This window comes from Orycteropus afer, unplaced genomic scaffold, assembly GCF_000298275.1.
Source record: "Orycteropus afer afer isolate SDZICR_OR568_19922 unplaced genomic scaffold, OryAfe1.0 scaffold00706, whole genome shotgun sequence".
NCBI lineage: Eukaryota > Metazoa > Chordata > Mammalia > Tubulidentata > Orycteropodidae > Orycteropus > Orycteropus afer.
Genome location: NW_006922293.1, coordinates 258,799 through 265,398, shown reverse-complemented (window position 1 = coordinate 265,398; position 6,600 = coordinate 258,799).

The following is a 6,600-nucleotide window of genomic DNA, read 5'->3' as shown; positions in this document are numbered from 1 at the left end:
CAGCAAAGACAATTCCAAAATTAACTTCCTTTTTAAAACATAATGAATCAGAAGAGAATTCTTCCATTGAACACTTAAGTTTAATGGGTACAATTTGTTGTAATAATACCACTAGCGCTGAAATTACACTAATAGTAATATGAATATAGCAGACTTTGTTCCAAATTCTGCATCCATTCCTACTACAGTAAATAATAATAATAATAATAATAATGGTATAGAAAGTGATACAATTTTGAAATATGAAATTGTGACTTCTGCAGGCCCCATATATAAGAGAAATACAGATCCTACTTTGTGAAATAATTTTGCACCTAATGATGTAAATTATTAGATTGAAAAGGGGCTAAATGAATGGTCTGTCACAGTGGGCTATTTGAAAATTTGTATTGAAAATTTCTGAATAGTAAACAACCAAGGTTCTGTAGCCAGAATGCATTTCTAGGGTGCAGAGCTCTGTGTATTACTTTGTTTGCAAGGTATTCAGTCCCAAATAATTTAATTCTCAATTTGCTCTGAATGTATTTAGCTATTGACGCAACTCCAATATGACTGATAAAAATGAAAATAGTTAAATTCACAGATATTGTATGTTGTCATATTTAAACTGAAGACGTGGTTTGGCTTAACTTATGAACCAGAAATACAAATTAATGAAGAACATTAGTATTGGAAAGCTGTTTTGCAACACATTGTTGCTGTCAATAATTGCTGAATGTGGACTATATTTTTGAGGAAGAAATGAAGTATTTGCATCCCCAAAATGGAAAATCTGGGGTTCTTAAATTTGTTGCTCAGTTTGATACATTTTTAGCAAGTCACATTTCAAAATATGTTAACACAAGAAAGGGCAACCCATCATATATGTCAAAAAGAACATGTGAAGAATTAATAAACTTAATAAGTGAAAAAGTTCAGATCAACTATTTTCAGTGAAATAAGTATAGCTCGATATTTCAGTTTGTCTGTATATTCCACTCCTGATCTTTCTCATACAGATCAGCTAAGTGTTTAAGATAAGTATCTCCAACAGATGGAAAACCTGTTGAGTGATTTATCACATTTACTAGCTTAAAAAAGCATACCAGTGAAGAAATTGGGCATTAAGTACTTCACTATTTATGAGAAGCTTGCAAAATTGATTTTTCTAAGTGCAAAGGCCAGTCCTATGATAATGCTTCAATAAGTCAGGGTGCTATAAAGGCATGTAACAGAAAATTTTAGAACATAGTGAATAACCCATTTTCATACCATGTGCTGCACATTCATTTCAACTTGCAGGATGTAGTGCAGCAGATACTTGTCCAGAAGCAGTTGACTTTTTTCCTACTGAGCAGTTATTCTACATAGTTTTTGCCTCCTCTATCCACTGATGGGTGGTTTTTAAAACATAATTAGGCAGTGACTGAGTATTAAAATGTCTTTCTAACACTTCGGGAAGCACACACTGTGGGAACGAGTGCAAACTTGAACTGTGTGCTCAGGTTCTATGTGACTTAGGAAATATTGGTAAAGACCAGATACAAAAAAGAGATACCAAAAGAGAAACTAAAATATCACTAACAAAATTCATACTCTAGAGTATGTATTTATGTTAACTATGTAGAATAATATATTGCAACATTTTCATCAGATAACTCAAGCTTTCCAAGATTCAGAAATAAATTTAAGGACACACACAAATCTCTACCAGTCATTAATAACAGGGTATTTATATAATTTAAGAGAAGATTTTGAAAATTTTGAAACCACAACAAAAGAAATACTGCTAAATACTTATTATCAAAAAGTTCACTGTTGCAGAAGCATTAGAGAGAAACAAGTAAATGACAGAAGTGCACCAGAAGAATTGATAACCAGAGATGATTTTCACATAAGTATGTACTACACCATCATTGAAACACTCGAATCTTGCCTGAAAAGAAGGGCAAAACTGTATGAACTCTTGCAAATAGATTTTCATTCCACAACGTGGCTATATCTGATGAAGAATGCATGGAGACATCCAAGAAATTACTGCAGGCTTATCTCTATGACTTAAATACAAATCTTTACAGAGAAGTGCAACAATTTCATCCTTTTATGAGAACTAAGTTTACAGATTCAAGAAAGACAAATTTTACTCATGTAGGCATGTGTCATTCCAAAACAGAAGATAAAATACAATCCATATCTCCTGATGTTGAAATTGCTTTACATATATTCCTAAGTTTACTGATCACAAACTGCACAACAGAATGCTCATTTTTATCCCTCAAAAGACTAAAAAACCCTCAGCATACAACAATGATTCAACAAAGGTTCAACTCATTATCCTTATTATGTGTTTCTCAGCAGCCTAATTGTGACAAAATCACTGAATAATTTGTAAGAGCAAATAATAGAAATGTTTTTAATTATAACATGTTACAGATGAAAGATCTAAAAATAAAATATAGTGGTTTGTTGTAATATTTGTGTTCTGATCATTAAATTTCCTTTCATGACATCTTTTCATTTGCTCATTTATAATTGAAATATGAGCCATTAAAAGCAAAGTTGGTGAAAGCCAATTTTTCATTGTGGGAGATCAATAGAATTTTACAATGATTGTTGAAACAACTAAGTTCATTGACTCATGTTCTTTTCTATAGAATATGTGGAATATTCTTTTTGTAGAAAATATAGTATATAGTAAAAATCGTAGTGCCCCGAATCCACCTAAAATTTTATAATCCAGTTCATCTTATTTTGCTTAAATGGCACATGTCACTTTTTTGCATCCAATTGCTAATATTATAGTTGCATTTATAAAGAAGTTACAACATGGATCACTAAGACACACACACACACACACACATACATCTCACATATCCCATTTGAATGTGTAAACAGAGAAGTGGGCACCACAGATCATCAGTGTTTAGGGCACTCATATGCCTTTATCTACCTTTTCTTATTGGTTCTGTTTCTCTGAAGAACCCTAACTAAGACATCCTACTAACCAAAAGGCCAGTGAATTTTCAACAATAAGTGGACATCCTTCAACAGGACATCTCAAAGCAACAGAAAATATTAGTTTTCATTATATGAGAGTATAAGGACACAGGTGGCATGCCTCCAGAAAGTTCATCTTCAGAATTCTTGTTTCAGCTTTTGGTTGAGTGGGTAACAAGAACACTTTCCTTCAAAGCAACCAGACTTGGCTAATGCTACCTGACATCCCTTATTTCAACACTGTCCTAGATTTAAAGGTTAAGATGACATCCTGCAAAGGCAGATCCATAGTTTTCTATTTTGTACTTGAGTTGTCAAAGAGAGAAGCCCAATTCCAACTGGCTTCATCAAAGAAAAAAAGCAAAAAGAAGAATTAAACTGGCAGGGGTGGAGTTAGTCTCAAGATTAACTTCTCCACATCATTGGGAACACAGCTGCTTGCTGCTGTGGGCCTCTATCAACTACAATGAGAACAAAGGGGAAAGCAGGCTTCACTTACTTGATATCAATATAAAAAATTCTTGGGAAGTAACTGGCCAAATGGGTGGCCCACTTGGATCCATGCTCACTTCATTGATTGCTCTTTGATGAGGAGCATTTCTGTCACTAAAGAGAATTAACAGGAAATGGGTACAAGGTAGATACAAAGACCAGCCACTATATTCTCTGTAGCTAGTTTATCTTACCATGCAGTCTGCTTTCTTTCCATTAATACAGTAAACACATATGCCCAAGAAAGGAGGAAAAAAATATCAGTAATTCTCCTATTTTGCCTTCATCTTTACCACCATCACCAACTCCACTTCTGGAAAGTATAGGAGGACTCTTGGTACCTGTTTCCTGGCCAGGAAGGACCACTGAAGAGCACAATTATTTAGGAAGCTGCAGTGGTAGCTAGGTGTCCACTGTGCTTTGTGAAGGATTTCTAATCTCTTGGCTGTGCTTTCCCCAACCCTAGATATTCTAGCCACCAGCAATGAAGGTGGAACGGTGTGTTGAGAGCTTAGCAAACAGCTTCACTTGGTACCAGTGCAAAGCAACAAATCATAGTGGGATCATTACAGGTGAGGAGGAGATACCTAAGCTCAATGCTCCAAGACAATGCTTCATGCTCTGTCAGACAGCAAGGATGTGGATCAGACATAGACACAGCTCTGGGCAACAATAGCAACTACCATTCCTCAGCTGACTGGTGTAACCTGAGCAAAGTGGGAGCCATGACTTCTGTGGAGAAAAACCCTCTCCCCACCAGCTCTTCAGCTTCATTTCTGTTATTTATACCCCACAGGTCCATTCTAATCATTTATTGATTATCCACTCTGTGCTAGGCCTTTATATACTGAATGCCAATATCCTGAAAGGTAGCTATTTTTATCAACTCCCTTTAACTGCTAAAGTGTCTCTGGGTGGTGTGAACAATTAATGCACTTGGCTGCTAACAGAAAGATTAGAGGTTTCAGTCTCCAGAGAGGCACCTTGGAATAAAGCCCTGATGATCCACTTTCAAAAAATCAGCCATTGAAACTCTATGGAGCACAGGTCTACTGACAAACGTGGAGTCTCCATGAGACAGAACTGACTCAACAGCAACTGGTTTATGGATAAGAAAACCGAGGCTCAGAGACATTAAATAACTCATCTAAGATCACACAGCAGCAAATGGCAGTCTTGATTTAAGTCAAATCTGTCTAACCCCAAAGCTCAAGCTAGTTCCACCTTACCAGGCTGCAGCTCACAGCAACCAGATGAAAAAGGTTGATAGCCCCACCTCAGGGACTCCTTGTCTTGTGCTTCTGCGGTCTGCTAAATTGAATTTTAGGGCTTTTACTGAGGCCCCAGCAGAATAAATTTGAGTTTCGCAAACATAGCCCTTAATTCAATTTGACTGCCAGGACAACTACCTCATTCACAGGCGTGCAGTAATGAAAGGATGATTAGGTTACTGTAGCTGTGGCTCTGGCTCTGACAGAGAAGGAGAGGTTACAGCCTCCTGGGTGGTTACAGCAGAGTGGGCAGGAAGGAAACCAAGGGAGGTGGAGAAGGAAACATAAGGTTGGAGACAGAGAAGGAGGATTGAGAACGCCCTGAGGAGGCAAGCTTCTAAGGCTTATTCAGGGTAAAAAGGGAAAGGGCACACAGCTGATGAACAAATGCCAAATATCTCTGTTCTCAGGAGGAAGCCAGATATGGAAAAAGGTCTTCCTACCTCCAAACATTTCAACAACAACAACAACCTCCAAACATTTAAGTACACCCTGAGGTCCTGAGACAGCACACAGTAAATAAAACAACCTGTTACAAATGCAGTGAAGATAAGAAATGCTACAGTAAATCCAGACAAATTAATTTTATTCAGAATTCCTTTGGGAAAATTGTTTGGTGTGGGTGACTACCTAGTAACCAAGGCAGTAAGAATTTATGGTGTCTCTGACTTTGTCACAACCTAGGAACACAGAGCTGCTACGTGCAGAAGGGGTGCCTCACCTCAAGTCTGGGGTTTGTGGTGGGGAAAGGAAGGCTTCTGGGTGCTCACTCTCTCTTCTCATCTCTGAACTCCTACCCCATGGTTCTCAGCCAGGTGTGTCACTTGTTACATGACATATGAAGGAAGTGACTATTGCAAGGTGTCAAGAGAGAGGTGGTTGTCAGGCCGGGGGTGGGGGACAGTTTGCTGTGGGCCCTCTTGAAATGACTTCTATGTTCTATTGACTTTCGTGCCTTGAAGATTCTAGCAGTCTCAAAATAGACTTTTTTATCAAGAGGGGTCATACAAGTCTCAAAGACATCCTTCCAAAGCAAAAATGAACTTTATTCTGATTTTCTCTAATTTAAGACATGAATATATGCCATGTGGCATTTTTATGGTAAGAGGAAGTTTTCAGAAGGAAGGAATGAAAATTTCAAGGTTCCAAAAAATACTGGGAAGTCATGAGTTTAGAGTATAAGGATTCTGAAAGAACATTTATTGGAATAAATTTCCTAGTGCTTTTATAATCACAGCCTCCTATGGGGTGAAGTGATAATAAAGGCATTTGTAGGCTCTATAATGATGTTCCCATTGACAGCAAAGCCCACAGCTGCCTATCCCAGGGGAGGCAGAACAGGTTTATGACCACTGTCCTTACAATAGAACTAAGGGGCCTGAAGATCCATTAAGTGTTTCTCTATTTGTGAAACACTCAGTGGCCTCTTTGTTGTTGTTAGTTGCTGTCAAGTTGATTCCAAGTCATGGAGACCACACACGTGCAGAGTAGAACTGCTCCACAGAGTATTCAAGGTTGTAACCTTTCAGAAGAAGATCACCAGGCCAGTCTTCTGAGGAAACTCTAGGTGGGTTTGAACCACCAACTTTTTGGCTAGTAGTCAAATGCTTAACAGTTACACCTCCCAGAAACTCCAAAAGGTCTTTTAAATGCATTCAATACCAATTTGTTTAAATAAGAGTTTTTATTAAGAGATAGCCAAAATTGTAAAGAGGAACAACCAAGAAGGCTGTTTTATATTTAGAGTAACACAGGAGAGAAGTAAACTAATAATAAATACAAATTGACAAGGGATGTTGTTGTTGTTATGTGCCGTCGAGTCAGACCCAACTCATAGCGACCCCTCCTTGGGTTTCAAGGC